Source organism: Xiphophorus hellerii, chromosome 11 (genome assembly GCF_003331165.1).
Source record: "Xiphophorus hellerii strain 12219 chromosome 11, Xiphophorus_hellerii-4.1, whole genome shotgun sequence".
In the NCBI taxonomy this organism is placed as follows: Eukaryota; Metazoa; Chordata; class Actinopteri; order Cyprinodontiformes; family Poeciliidae; genus Xiphophorus; species Xiphophorus hellerii.
The window spans coordinates 1,250,201-1,266,780 of NC_045682.1; the positions used below are offsets into that span (position 1 = coordinate 1,250,201).

A 16,580-nucleotide genomic window follows, 5' to 3' on the forward strand; every position below is an offset into this window, starting at 1 on the left:
AGTCTAAAACAGCTTTGGGACAGAAAGCCCCCTTCATACATGGCGAGAACACAAGACCCCACACACAAACCCAAAAGTTTGTGTTTGTCATGTGGCTGGGAGACCCATTGATGAGTCTCAAGCCACCTTTGTGTCTGTGCAGGTGAACTACCTTAACAAGTCTCTGGACACCTTCAACACCCTGCTGGTATATCCTATCTACTATGTCCTCTTCACCTCTGTGGTCCTTTCCACCTCCATCATCCTCTTCCAGGAGTGGAGCAGCATGTCTGCCGTGGATGTGGTCACAACGCTGGGCTCGTTCCTGGTCATCGTGGTGGGTGTGGCCTTGCTGCACCTGTTCAGGGAGCTGCAGGTGGGCATTCCTTCCCCCCTAATATCCCTCCTCAGATGAACGAAAGCTTTTCTTCTTATTTTTGCTAATAAAGGTACGACGATTCAAGCTCATACAGGAATCTGACGTTTGATTTCTCTTAATGCAGATTACAATGAAGCAACTGACCAATCAGCTTTCTCAGCCAGTGGAGAGGGAGGGACTTACAGAAGAGGTCACAACCAATGGAAGAGGAGGAAGGAATAAAAAGGAGGATAAATATGGACTGATGGACAATGTAGTGATAGAAAGTCTGCCTCCTATGAGAGAGGAAGGACCCAGAGTCTTCATAATCAGCTGAAAAAGAGAATTCCAGAAGTTTCTGCACTGTTACTTGATATTTCCTGCACTTTTTCAAACTTTTGCTGCCGTCTTAGTTTATGCTATAGGTCCCTCCAATCTCGCATCATGGTATTTAACGGTACAGTACTAGTCGACCTTTTTAATTTGTAAATATTTAAGAAATCTTGCCTGTAAATACCAATTTAGTAGAAGGTTCAAATAATTTATTGGAAATAAGTACTTTAGAGCCCACACAAAATATGCCGTCAAAGAAATAATAAATAATAATAAATAAGACAAGTCGACAGAAAACAAGAAAATCCCAAAAATTGATCAAAGTTTACCATCAAACTGGTTAGTTAAATAATATCAAACTGCTCCTCATAGCTGTCATTAACCTGGAGCATTTTAAAGATTTTATTCTTTTTGATCATACGAGTCGACAACATTAAATTATCAGATGAGTTAGTGTCTTCTGTTATGGACTCCAAATTGGCTCTGCCTCTTCTTTCACAGGCGGTTTGGCTGGAAAGAGTTTTTCCATGATGTCTCAGGCTGTTCATAAATCACCAGTTGGACCCAAGAAGAGTCCCAAGAAGATGTTAATTGAAAAGACCATCATGGCACCAAAGAAGGTTTTTTGCAGTTGACCTTTTACCCCTAATACTTTTTTCAAAGTTTTTGTGCTACTAGTGGCCTTTATTAAACAGTAGAAAGGAAGAAAGGCAGAGAGACTAAATAAATTATAAAGTCAAATATAATTAAATATTGCTTTAAAATGGTGATTATCTACATTTCCAACATGTACACTTGATGTGACAACTTGTCATAGGAGGAGGCTCACATTTTCATTTTGGCTGTTTTAAACAGACATAGTGTCCTAATTTATTCATCATAAGAAAGATGGTATTAGTTTAATAGGAAGCATTTTTAATCACTTAATCACCATTTTTCAAGGGTGTCATTTATTTGGGTGTTGTGTCACGCTCTGTGTGGCCTGATTGTTGGAAACAAGGAAAACAAAATAAGATTTTGGCTGTTATGCAGGGCACTGTGCTGCTTTCAAAATGAACAGCTTAACTTTTGTTTTGGAACTGGACTGGTTAGAAGACTCTTCACTTTTGGTATGATTACCTACCATTGCAAATATTAGCTCTGAGGCACTACCTTGCTTAGCAACTCTGAGGTCTATTAAGTGTGGGTCTGCTTTCTCTGCTGGGCTGCTGTTTTTTGAAATCCCTTCAAAAAAACTCAGCTTCTGCTTGAAGTGTTTGGTGACTGAAACTAGTTTCTTTCAGATAAAGTTGTAGACATTCATTAATGTTTTATTTTACGTGTTAAAATTACAATTGAGGTACTAATTAAAACAGATATCTCACAAATGAGGTTAGAAATGGGTCAAGAGACATTTTCTTCTAAGTTATTGTTCCAGTTGTCTGAGATTCAGTATCGTTAAGAGCCCTTCATGACAACTGCTTCTTAGTAGAGGAACATAGACATTAGGCCTGCAACTAAGAATTAAATTGATTCATCTTATCAAATTTTTTCTAACAATTGATTAGTCAGCAAAAAAATTTACTTCCACTTCGGAACTGCTAAACAGGAACAAAAGTTGAGGGTTTGAAGAAGTTTAACCATTTTCTTCCAAAAGTAATCCTCCATTTCACTTTGTTTTCAGAAATGGGTGAAACCACACCCCCACTGATTTGTGTAAATGGAGGATAGTTTCTATGTGCTGAATTATCTTTTGCTTTGAAAAGGTGGATGAATTTAATTACACAATATGTGATCAATCTGAATATTATATGAAAATGCAATATTTACATTTTGAAAAATATATTTAGTATACCGAACTATCAAATAATCGTGACAGTTAAGGAAGCTTTTTGGTTTTCAAAATGAGACTCGACACCTCACCTTTGTGCAGATTCTCTTACTGAAACAACTCAGAAGAATTTATATCAAGACGATCAGCAGTTGATTTGAATGAAGCTTATTTCATGAAAACTTATATATTGTTTATATATTTTTGTGGTTTAGCTTTATCTAAAGTTGTAAATCCATAGTATTAGGGCAGGGAGAAATGCCTATTTATTTTGACCTTTGACTTTCAGTTGACAGAATTATTCTTTACATGAAAGACTACAGTATATCTTAAAAAGGATACAATACATTTCAAAAGAATTCATAAACAACTGAAGCTTTAAACACAATCCAATTTAACACCTCTGACATTTTTACTTGTTAAAATTGTCATTAAGAGTTTGTTTTAATTTGAATTAATTTAGTCTATTTACTGATTTAAAAGTGTGCTGTTGTCACATCTGGGCCTCATCAGGTTGATCAATTGTGATCCCCCTTTGTGTTGCTGTCATCAGACTGTGGCATGGAGAAACACATTACTGATAATGAAATGTTTTTTGTCCTGATGTCTCACTCTCCTCTGAGCTGAAGACTGGAGTAATGAAGCAGACAAAACTCAGGGTGAGCTTGACCTTGGTAGGCAGGTCAAAAACAGTAGATCAAGATGTTGAAAGTGAGCGTTTGCTGCTGAACACATTTAAGTTTGTGAAGCTTAGAGAAACCAAAGAACAAATAAAATTTTTGTTTCAGAATTCACCTGATTTTTTTTCTTTTTCTCTCTTCCTGATCATTTCAGCAAAAACAAAGTGCTTTGTTTGAGAATTATGTTGAATGGTTAGTTTTCACTAAATGAAAACTTTAGAAAAGTAATTTATCTAAATATATTTTGGTTTCAGTTGGAGTTTTCTATAGTTTCCACCCCATATTATATTGTACAATGTAATGTGACTGTAAAATGTGACTTTTAAAATCTCATTAGATTAATGACAGAACCTGTTCTGTTTCTGACAAAAGTCAGTGCATTTGTTGCCTTATATGATTCTGAACAGTTGTTACAATGCAAAGTAATTCAAAGAGGAATAGGTGGGAGGGTGCCAAAAGGGTGATTGTTTTATAATGTGAAGGTACACAGTGCCAGTCAATTAATGACACACTAGAAACAATGTTTGAATATGTGAATCGTGAAAATGATTCACATAAAAAAACTTTAAATTCATTAAATGCAGAGCACAATAACTATCACAGCAGTTGCTGGTCGATATGAGCATCAGGTAATATTAATTGGATAGTCCGAGAACCTGTAACATTCAAATTGCTTATCTAGTCAAATTCTTGATTAAAAAATGATAAAGAAAAAATTACAAAACACTTGAGCATTCTCTCAATTTAACAAGTAATGTAATTACAGAAGCAACCTCAGTTTGCTGGTTCATCTCTTACAGGAATCCTCTAAGATTTGAACCTGAGTGTTCATAAATGAATTCATAAATCTGCTCTGCTCAAAGCAAAATACAAAGATGTTACTTCTCTATAGTTAGCAAGGTACAACCATAACCAATATCTTCATCACAATAGTCAAAAATTTTACAACTGTATTGCTTCCTAAAATTGAGAATATGTTTTCCCATTTTAAGACTCCCTGAGGATTAAATTATGTTTTAGTTTAGCAATAGGTAAAACCTTTAAGCCTGAAACTGTCCTTTCATTTCTAAAACAAGATTTTTCCATTGTGATGGAAGGTTGAAGAAATAAAACATTGTGTCATGAGGAGTTTGAACATCATTATGTTTAGCTTCAATAAGGCAGACTGACTTAAACTTGTCTGATTTGTATCTGACATCACAAACCTCACTTATCTCTCTGAGCAGCACAGATCACTTCAAGTCCTGCTGTGGGAAAACCCTCTGCTGCTGTTGGTGTTCAGACAGAAACCTCTGAGGACTAATTATCTTGCAGCATGGATCATCCAGAGGCAGACTGTCAGACAGGAAACCACCTGCAGGCTCTGTCTAGATGATCCTCTGTCACTTTAGCACCTTCACTCTCAAGTTAAACCCTGAGAAGGGATTTAAAGTGACAGCCAGTTCCAGTTCATATGCAGTTCTCAACCTGAAAATCAGTTATTTATTCCTACCCAGTTGAAACTTAAAGGAATAATTCAAGGCTTATCCAAAGTATGCTGAGTGCTGCTGATGAACTATTCAGAGAATATTTAGGTTGATCTCATTTGGAAGTCTCACATAAGGGCATTTCCCCCCAATACAATAAAATCATTCCAAATCAGATCCAATTAAACTTTTTTGTAATACATAAGATTCAGTTGATCAAATGCAGTTACTTGCAAAATTTTATACTCCACACAGAAAAAAAAGGGAATGGAGCTACAGTTAGTGATGGGTCGGGCAACACCGATGCGTCGGCGCATGTGTCAAGCTCATAGACCAAAACCCGCGTCGGTGCGCGTATTGTTTTTAGCAAGTCACGTGACCGATACAGGAACTGTGTCGAAATGACACTGGTGCGCCAAACTGTGTATATATAGAAGCGAATCTGTCAACGGGATGCACTTGGATGCATTTGCCAAAAATAATTCTTGATCTTTTACGGTACAGCGTCAACTATGGAGCAGCCTCAAGGCAAACGAAAGGTTTCGTAGTTTGGGACCATTTTAATCTTACGTCAGAAAATAAGGTATTGGTTGTCACTTAGTAGTTGTTTCAGCCGGTTCTTTTCAGATAGATCTACTCGATCTATCTGAATCCAAATTCAGCTGAAATTGACTCTTAGTTTACTTTCATATTATGTTCTGCAGGTTAAGTTTTGCATATGTTTCTTATGGAAGCCCGTTACTATGGAAGCCCGTTTCCGCCAGCCATTCTACAAATTACTCAGTTGCTTTTTATGAATTATTTCATATAAATGTATTGTTTACTTCATCTTTGTTCTACAGCAAGAGAAGTTGTGTCAAAAAAAACGGAACAGACTAAATTTCAAAATATTAGAAAAACTTTTTTTTTTAATGAAAATTTTTTGGGAAAAAACAAACAGTCCACAAGCATCCTCGTTCCAAACACGTTCACTTTCATTTTCATCACTTGGTACATGTTCACATTATTTATTGACTGTATCGAAGAATATCAAATATGTTTTGATTTTAACTGAAGATATGACATAATACAATATATTATGTCATATAATGCATATATGACATAATAATATAATTATGAATAATATTATTATGAATTATTCATTCAAAAGCTGTAATTCATTCAAAAACGCAAATTTCGGTCATAATTATCACGGCCTTTCTGCCGCTACCGGACAAAGAGGGAGAAGCAGGGGCAGCGAGCAGTAAAAAATAAAATTACTTAAATATTATTGTGTAGACATCAAATCAGTCGGTGAACTGCGTTGCCTGTAGGGATTTTTAATGTCCAGCAGGTGTCAGTATTCAGTGACACAGTATTGACGCAGTATCAATACAGTTTTGCTATGGGTCGAAACGATACATGACGCCTCATTTACCCATCACTAGAGCACTGTCTTAAAAGAAATTGAGTTTACCACATGTAATAAATTAAGTTTGTCAAACTTGATTTATTTACGTTTGTTTAACATGACAAATTAAACTTAATATATTTACTTGGATAAACTGAATTTAATTACTCATAACAAATTAACTCAGTGTTTTTAAGTTGGATCACCCGTTTTCTTTTTTCAGTGCATGAACTTTGTTACGTCACAATTCCAAACTTTAAATCTGTTTTATTAGAACTTTATGTGAATGACTGATGTAACCCAGTGTTTAAAAACACAAGAAAAAATAATAGATGTTGATTCAATGTCTTATTCTACCAAAATAGCTAAAAGGTAATTACGTAAATCTTCAGAAAATGTGAAATATGCTTTTAGTGTTAGCTTCTATTGACAGATTAGGCAGCCAATGACTGGCGCGGTCTGGTTTCGTGTCGGCCAATGGGGTTGATCGTCCCGCCCCTTTTTAACAGCTGGCGGTTGTTTCGTTCGGAGCGCGGCAGACAGGCTTGAAAGCTAACAGCTGACGGTTGCTTCGCTCAGAACGCTTGAGAACAGCTGACGGTTGTTTCGCTGCGAACGCTTGAGAGCTAACAGCTGACGGTCGTTTCCGTAAAGAGGTAGACAGAAATTGACAATATTAATATAAATTCACTAAATATATAATTCAAAATACTACATTCGGTTTTATTAGATCTCGGAGGGTTTCCCCCGTGAACAGCTGAAGCCCGAAAAATAGCCGTTGACAGCTCGGAGCATCGGTGAGTCATCGCACGCGCTCGGCAGTTGGTTAAGTAAATTTGGTGAAAATTGGCTAAAATACCTATTAAATTATAAAATTTAATATAAAATAAAATTGATTGTAAGATTTTGTATTGTTATTGTTGTGTATGTTGTATTTGTTTTATGTAATTGCATTTATTTTAAGATTGAATGTATATTATATTCTTTTTTTTACCACATATAAGCTAATCTATTTAGTTTTACTAATATGTTGGAAAAATTGTGTTCTGTAAACTTGTTGTTATACAACATGAAAGAAAAAAATAAGAAGAACTTGAGAAATTATTAAATAGCATCTTATGTGCTAAAATGTTTTACTTTGGCCTTGTTATAGGTCAGGTTTTTTTTTTTTGGAGTTTGTACAGTACACGTTTGGCTTGGAGGGCCAAAGATTCCAAGACCCTCTTCACCTGAAACTGGATGGCGAGCCCCAGCCCAGAGGACCAGGCGCACGGGTAGATAGTAACCCGACTGGTCACCAGCTGAGAGACTTTGAGACTGAAGAATTAATTCATTGGAGACTGAAGTATTCAATTTATTTATTTATTTATTTTTTTTAAAAAAGCGCGCAGTATTTGTTTGTCTGTTTTAAATGTGGATCCACAATTGTTTATTATATTAAATATTTGCTCTTTTCTTGTAGACACTGTGTGTTCTGTTGTTGCTCACACCTGGGTTTCCTAGAATTTAATATCTTCTGATTAGGCCCAACTTCCTATATATATAGTATAAATTAATTAACCTGTTTTTGTGAGTTGCAGGTTACAAAAAATCTGGCGAGTACAGCCAGGAGCCTAGTTGTGTGACAACAGTGGAACAACAATTTGAATTTTATCTGTTAACACATTGGTACTATGGATTTCATTGCAAAATTAGGAATTAAGATACCAAATGCAGTCATTGTGAGCGGTTTAACTGGATCTGAAAAGGATGATGATGTTTTTGACTACTTGCGACAATGTGGTACAATAAGTAGGACACTAACAGTCGATGATAGCTCATCTGAGTTTTACCAGAACTGTGTCGTGGAGTTTAGCTCTGATTTAGCTGTTCAGGAGCTAACACCTGCATTGCCTTACCTGTATCCATCAGCTGAAAATCCAGATGTTAAATACTGTGTCCGCGCCCTAACAGATGTTTACACAAAAACCGTAGGGGGCAGTGTAACTGATACCTACCTCACTGAACTAAAGACCTTAGCTAAGTTAAGTGGGAAGGATTTTGAAGAAGTCTTAAGGGAGGTGATGTCAAAGTTTGAAGAGTCCATGGGATCTGTTGAGGCAGCTGCAAGCCCATGTCCAAATAATGACACAGAGCCTACACAAAGTGTTGGTTTCCCTCCACACCACATTGATAACCCCCACTCTCCTAAGCTTGTTCAGAGCCCTAACCCAAGTTCCTTGAAACTTAATCAGAAACCTCATATATTAAGTCAAACCGATCTAGTCTCACCTGAAGTACAGAGGATTGTGGTTGAACATGTTGTCAAAACTACAGAGAAGACATCTAATGGTCACTCCACCCTTAGGTTGAGAGCTTTTTCTGGAAGAAACCCTAGACCATATCCCGAAGTTGACTATGAAACATGGCGTTCCCATGTTGACTTAATGATGGGAGACACATCTCTTTCTAACTTGGAAAAAACCCGAAAAATTCTTGAAAGCCTTCTCACTCCAGCTTCAGATGTCATTCGGCCTCTTGGGCCTGATGCATCCGTTGATGACTATCTTAGGCTGCTTGAGTCGGCATTTGGCACTGTTGAAGATGGTGAGGAACTGCTTGTGCGATTCATGAACACTTTGCAGGATCCTGGGGAGAAACCATCTGCGTACTTGCATCGCCTACAGGTGGCACTGAGTCTTGCAGTGCGCCGGGGTGGTGTAGACCCCCGAGAAAGAGACAGACAGCTTCTTAAGCAATTTCAAAGAGGCTGTTGGGATGATAACCTGCTGACAGAACTGCAGTTGGAGTTAAAGAAAAATAATCTGCCCACGTTTGCAGAACTATTACTCCTACTCCGTATTGCAGAAAACAGACAAGAAGTTAAAAGCACAAGAATGAGAAAACACTTTAGTGCAACCAAACAAAAAGCAGCGTCACATGAACAAACTGTCACTGAAACAAAAATGGACTTTTCCGAAACAACTTCAAACACTTTAAGTGATCTGAAAAAACAGGTTGCTGATTTAAAAAGCCAATTAGCAGCAGTTATGAAACAAAAGAAACAAACAGTACCTAAGAAGAACCAAACAACAAAACCTGACCATGCAAACCCTGAACCCAACTTACCTTCACACAGCCGCCCTAGTTCACGGCCCAAGCCTTGGTACTGCTTTCGCTGTGGGGAGGACGGACATATTGTTGCCAACTGTGAATCTGAGCCAAACCCTGCACTTGTAGAGGCAAAACGTAAAGAACTAAAAGCAAAAAGGCAAATATGGGATAGACAACACAATGGCTCTGCTTCTTTAAACTGAAGTTTGCCTCTGTTGAGGGACAAACAGAGGCTACCACAGAGTCAAACCGTCCCCTTGAACCCAAGCAAAATGTGCCGACTAAAAAACGTGCCATTTTAAAGTCGCATACTAAAACCGGCAGATTCAAACTGCCTCAAGGTTTAATCGGTACTAAAAGTACAGCCCAAGTAAAGATTGACAGCAATACTGTAAACTGCTTACTCGATTCTGGCTCCCAGGTGACCACGGTCCCACAATCATATTATGAACAACATCTGTCCAGTCATCAGATTAAGCCACTTTTTGACCTACTCGAAGTAGAAGGTGCAAACGGCCAATCAGTGCCTTACTTAGGGTACATTGAAATGAACGTCACTTTTCCAAAAGAGTTTCTCGGCATTGAAGCCGATGTGTCAACACTTGCCTTAGTCGTGCCAAACATTCGAGCTGCTTCCCAGTCTTTGGTGTTAATTGGAACTAACACCTTAGATGTGCTTTATGAATTGTATAACGAAGCATGTCCCGGACTGCAGCCTCTCATTTCAGATGGTTATAAGGCAGTGTTAAAAGTGCTAGAGTTAAGACACAAACAGACCAAAGGCAGTAGCCTTGGTCTAGCAACCATGTATAACAAAGGCCCTCAGCTAGTCCCAGCAGGCCAGACAGTTGTCCTGGAAAGCTTGGTAGCAGTGTCAACTAATACCACAGAGAGATCTGTGCTGCTAGAGCACCCATCCTTTTCAACCTTACCTGGGGGTGTCCTAGTAAAGCCAAGTCTCATCAGCTTACCTGAGCGAGCACCCTACCTGATACCAGTTGTTCTCACCAATGAAACTGAACATGATGTGACAATCCCTCAAAAATGTGTGATTGGAGAGATCCACACGTTCCAGAGAGTCCTCTCTCACCAACATTCAGTGGGATCTTCCAAATCTGAAGTCGGTCAAAAACACAATCTGGTTTTTAACTTTGAGTCCTCTCCTATCAGTACTGAGTGGAAAGAGCACATCTTGCATAAGCTCAATAACATGCCAGAGGTTTTTGCACAAAATGACCTTGATTTCGGTCGGACTGATCAAGTCAAGCACAACATTAAACTGTCAGATGAAACTCCATTCAAACACAAAGCACGACCCATACACCCCAATGACCTAGAAGCCGTCCGTAAACATTTACAGGAGCTGCAACAAGCAGGCGTGATTCGAGAATCCACTTCACCGTTCTCTTCGCCCATTGTCGTTGTGCGAAAGAAAAATGGCGACGTCCGTCTCTGCATAGATTACAGAAAACTCAATTTGCAGACTGTAAAAGACGCTTACGCGCTCCCGAACTTGGAGGAAACATTCTCTACATTGACTGGATCTAAATGGTTTTCAGTCCTTGATTTAAAATCTGGCTACTATCAGATTGAAGTAGAGGAAGCTGACAAACCAAAAACTGCGTTTGTATGTCCCAGTGGCTTTTGGGAGTTTAATAGAATGCCTCAAGGCATTACAAATGCTCCCAGCACTTTCCAGCGCCTTATGGAACGATGTATGGGTGACATGAACTTAAAGGAAGTTCTTGTGTTCCTTGACGACATCATTGTCTTTTCCAAGACACTTGAGGAGCATGAAACTCGATTAATGAAGGTTCTAAACCGCCTCAAAGAGTACGGTCTTAAACTGTCTCCTGAAAAATGCAAGTTTTTTCAAACTTCGGTGCGATACCTCGGACACATAGTATCCCACAAAGGGGTGGAGACAGACCCAGAGAAAGTGAAAGCTCTGAGTAGCTGGCCTGTGCCCAGAGACCTTAAACAACTTCGTTCGTTTTTAGGTTTCTCGGGGTACTACAGGCGCTTTATCAAGAACTATTCGAGCCTTGTTAAGCCTCTCACAGATCTAACATCAGGCTATCCACCGCTGCGTAAGAGCACAAAACCCAAAACTAAGCCTGCTGAGTACCATGATCCGAAAAAACCCTTTGGTGAGCGGTGGACTCCCTCTTGTGAGCAAGCTTTCAAAGACATCATTGAGAAGCTCACTTCTGCTCCTATCTTGGCATTTGCAGACCCTAAGCTGCCGTACTCACTTCATACCGACGCCAGCACCACAGGGCTTGGCGCCGCCCTTTATCAGGAACAGAATGGACAAACAAGGGTCATTGCTTATGCCAGCAGGGGGTTATCCAGGAGCGAAGCTCGTTACCCCGCCCACAAGTTAGAGTTTTTGGCCCTAAAGTGGGCTGTAACCGAAAAGTTTGCAGACTATCTTTATGGGAACCAGTTTACTGTCATTACTGACAGTAACCCTCTGACCTATATTCTGACAACAGCTAAGATGGATGCAATGAGCTACCGTTGGTTAGCTTCTCTTTCCACCTTTAACTTTAAGCTCCAATATAGAGCAGGAAAACTCAACTCTGATGCAGACGGTCTTTCAAGGCGACCGCATGGTGAGTTATTGAATGATGCTGTATCACAAAAAGAGCTTGACAGGATACAACAGTTCACCCAAACTCATTTGGCACAGCAAGACACCAGTTTAAGCCAAGAGGTTGTGTCAGCCATCTGTGAGAGACCCTTATGTTGTAGTTTCTCAGATGAACCTACCCCTCTTGTTCACTCATTAGCCATCTCGGTAAACACCTTACCAGATGACTTTGTCAATGAAGATGATTGTGGTGGTCTTCCAGTCGTGCCTCATCTGTCAGCTGAACAACTCAAACAAGAGCAATGAGCTGACCCTTGCTCGCGCGAGGTCATTATCCAAATTGAGACTGGTAAAAAGGTTCCACCTACAGTCAGAACAGAACTTCCAAATATAAGTCTGTTGCTTCGAGAACTAAATCGTCTTGAGCTGCACAACCAAATATTGTACCGAACACGCCAAGATGATGGCAGTGTCACTCATCAGCTCGTCCTACCCGAGCAGCTCCGTGAGGCAGTTTTTCACAGTCTCCATAATGATATGGGCCATTTAGGTATTGAGCGTACCCTCGATCTCGCCAGAGGAAGGTTTTATTGGCCTCGTATGGCAGCTGACATCGAGAACAGAATCAAAACATGCAACCGCTGTGTGCGGCGAAAGACCCCTCCGGAAAAAGCTGCAGCGCTTGTGAACATAAAGTCTACCAGACCGCTTGAACTGGTTTGTATGGATTTCTTATCCATTGAGCCAGATCAAAGCAACACAAAGGATGTGCTCGTACTAACTGATCACTTCACTAAGTATGCCATAGCCATTCCAATTTCTAACCAAAAAGCCCAAACCGTGGCAAAATGTCTTTGGGATCACTTTATAGTTCCTTATGGCATCCCTGAACGATTACATAGTGATCAAGGGCCAGATTTTGAGTCACACGTAATAAAAGAACTTTGCAAGATCATGGGCATTCACAAGATTCGAACCACTCCTTATCATCCTAGGGGGAATCCTGTGGAACGCTTTAACCGCACCTTGTTAAGTATGCTTGGGACCTTAGAACATAAAGACAAAACGCAGTGGCGCAACTTTGTAAAACCATTGGTCCATGCGTACAATTGTACAAAAAATGACACAACCGGATTTGCACCTTATGAATTAATGTTTGGTCGTCAACCCAGATTACCTGTTGACCTTGCATTCAACCTACCTCTCCAAAACAAAAGTTTTAAGTCCCACTCACAATATGTGGAAAAACTGAGAACAACTCTCCAAGAAAGCTACAAACTAGCAATCCAAAATGCTAACAAAATGGCTGACAGAAATAAAGCCAGATTTGACATGCGTGTAAAACCATCCAAACTAGAACCTGGAGACCGAGTTTTGGTGCGAGCCGTTCGTCTTAGGGGTAAGCATAAACTAGCCGATAGGTGGGAGACAGACATTTATGTTGTGGTAGAACAAGCTGGTGATCTGCCAGTCTACACCATTAAGTCTGAAACTAAAGATGGGTCAGTGCGCACTGTCCATCGTGACCTTCTTCTACCTTGCGGGTTCCTTGCTCCCACAGAAGAAAATCCAACTCCGCCAAATCAGGTCTGCAAACCTAAAACACGGCAGTCCCCTGAGCAAAATGAAGAATTCAATCTTCCTGAACCTGAAAACGAGGAGTTCTATTGGCTTAGAGAACAACCTGTCCCAGAGCCAATCAAATTCACGCGAATTTATGAGATTCCAAAACAGACTTGGCCTAAAAACTTACCTATATGTGACAACTTACCTGAATGTGACAACACACCTGAATTCAGCAATGTACCCGATTGTGATGACGTTCCTGGCAGTGACCCGGTAGTTCCTTCTGAAGAGAAGTTTGAAGCAGTAGTAAATACTGAACGGTTGACCCATGGTAGTGATTGTAAAAGTGAACCTAACCTACATAGTGAAGGTGTATGTGACCAAAATGTATCAGAGGACAAACCCAACCACCCAAGTCATGAAACCACAAATCCTGTGAGACGTTCAGAGAGACAAACCACTCAACCAAAGAGGCTCCAGTATAGCCAGTTAGGGAACCCACTCATATCCATTGCCCAGTCCCTATTCCATGGCTTAAGCCTTGCTTTTACTAGTGCCTTGATAGAACCTGAACTTGAAACCACTTTTAAGGGTTCCAGCATTCCTGTCATTTCAAAACAACCCATCCTATGCAAAGGGACTTGCATGTTCCAAGGGGGGACAGTGTAACCCAGTGTTTAAAAACACAAGAAAAAATAATAGATGTTGATTCAATGTCTTATTCTACCAAAATAGCTAAAAGGTAATTACGTAAATCTTCAGAAAATGTGAAATATGCTTTTAGTGTTAGCTTCTATTGACAGATTAGGCAGCCAATGGCTGGCGCGGTCTGGTTTCGTGTCGGCCAATGGGGTTGATCGTCCCGCCCCTTTTTAACAGCTGGCGGTTGTTTCGTTCGGAGCGCGGCAGACAGGCTTGAAAGCTAACAGCTGACGGTTGCTTCGCTCAGAACGCTTGAGAACAGCTGACGGTTGTTTCGCTGCGAACGCTTGAGAGCTAACAGCTGACGGTCGTTTCCGTAAAGAGGTAGACAGAAATTGACGAATCTGGAAATTGGTAAGGAAAACAATATTAATATAAATTCACTAAATATATAATTCAAAATACTACATTCGGTTTTATTAGATCTCGGAGGGTTTCCCCCGTGAACAGCTGAAGCCCGAAAAATAGCCGTTGACAGCTCGGAGCATCGGTGAGTCATCGCACGCGCTCGGCAGTTGGTTAAGTAAATTTGGTGAAAATTGGCTAAAATACCTATTAAATTATAAAATTTAATATAAAATAAAATTGATTGTAAGATTTTGTATTGTTATTGTTGTGTATGTTGTATTTGTTTTATGTAATTGCATTTATTTTAAGATTGAATGTATATTATATTCTTTTTTTTACCACATATAAGCTAATCTATTTAGTTTTACTAATATGTTGGAAAAATTGTGTTCTGTTAACTTGTTGTTATACAACATGAAAGAAAAAAATAAGAAGAACTTGAGAAATGATTAAATAGCATCTTATGTGCTAAAATGTTTTACTTTGGCCTTGTTATAGGTCAGGTTTTTTTTTTTTGGAGTTTGTACAGTACACGTTTGGCTTGGAGGGCCAAAGATTCCAAGACCCTCTTCACCTGAAACTGGATGGCGAGCCCCAGCCCAGAGGACCAGGCGCACGGGTAGATAGTAACCCGACTGGTCACCAGCTGAGAGACTTTGAGACTGAAGAATTAATTCATTGGAGACTGAAGTATTCAATTTATTTATTTATTTTTTTTTTTTAAAAAAGCGCGCAGTATTTGTTTGTCTGTTTTAAATGTGGATCCACAATTGTTTATTATATTAAATATTTGCTCTTTTCTTGTAGACACTGTGTGTTCTGTTGTTGCTCACACCTGGGTTTCCTAGAATTTAATATCTTCTGATTAGGCCCAACTTCCTATATATATAGTATAAATTAATTAACCTGTTTTTGTGAGTTGCAGGTTACACTGAGACAAAGTGTTTGATTGTGAAGTGGAGAGGAAACAAAAGAGTGACATACATATCTTTTCAGCCCACTTTGATTTCCTAAATAAGATACAGTGCAGCTAATTACCTTTACAAGTCAGTTAATTCTCAGTATATTAACAGAATTTCTGTAAAGGCCTCCAGACTTGCTTCAGGTTGTAAAACAATGTTCAACTAGTCAATAAATTGTGTATTCTACAAATTATGCCTTTATGAAAAAGATACAAAGAAAGTAGAGTTTAAGTCATGAGAGGGACACAGTCAACATGAGAAAAATGTGTTTTGATCAGATGAGAACAAGTATCCCATCAGAACTATGATGGAATAGTTTAAAGAATATTATATCAAGCATTGGTTGTGATATTTTATTCATGAAGGAGCATTTAAAATGCTCAAACGTCACCTAGCTAATTTGTGAAAGTTTATTGCTTCTATCAGTTCCTTAAATGTCCACACTGTGTCGCTGTTACACCAAGAATCCAATATTTTGTCAGAGGGGATGTGTGTGAGCATTAAAATTATGAAGAATCACAGTGCATGTATAAAACATCACACATAGACACATACAGATGTCTGAGCTGCTGAAGCATTATACACACTGCAGATAAGTGAGAGCTGCAAATCTCCCACTTGCCTGCTTTAACCTGCCTTTATCTCCCCTGTGCTCATTAGTATTCAGAAATTCAATAAAGAGGAAACGTGTTTTAGCTGAATTCACCTCACTGAATGGTGACCTGAATATTCAGCAGGACTCCCTTGGAAGCTCTGTGTCGGCACCTGGTCGACTGCAAATGTTGGAAATGTTTTTCCAGCTCTTAGCCTCAGCCAGAAGTTATCACATTTGCATGAAGGCATGTGGTGAGCTGTAAAGCTCTGATGATGATGGTCGTTTCATATAATGTCACAAACTGTTTATCAGAAACTGTTAAAAACACATCAATGATACAAACTGCTGCCTTGCTTTTTCACTATGTACCTTTTTCTCCACACACGCGCGCACACACCCATATACAGTACCCATATACAGTATATTAGCTATATTAGTATATATATATCTATATATATATATATATATATATATATATATATATATATATATATATAGGTTTATTTTAGCTCCATATATATATATATATATATATATATGGAGCTAAATAAACCTAAACTTCTTTGATAAACTGCAGGCAAACTATCGATGAAAACCACTGATAAATAAGGCAATACTTAATGGTATATTGTTGTGTTTTTGGCCTACAGTATCATAGTAATAATTGTCTTATTTTAAAGCTCAAGCAATCTGGTATCAGAG

General features: G+C 39.0%; 1 long non-coding RNA gene across 1 annotated transcript; it reads left to right on the plus strand.

Moving 5' to 3' along the window:
- Window positions 1-6: 6 nt before the first annotated feature.
- Window positions 7-3,279, plus strand: LOC116727870 (uncharacterized). Its single transcript, XR_004340877.1, has 2 exons — window positions 7-355; window positions 483-3,279. It is a non-coding gene; the product is annotated as an uncharacterized LOC116727870 (long non-coding RNA).
- The last annotated feature ends 13,301 nt before the right edge of the window (window positions 3,280-16,580 follow it).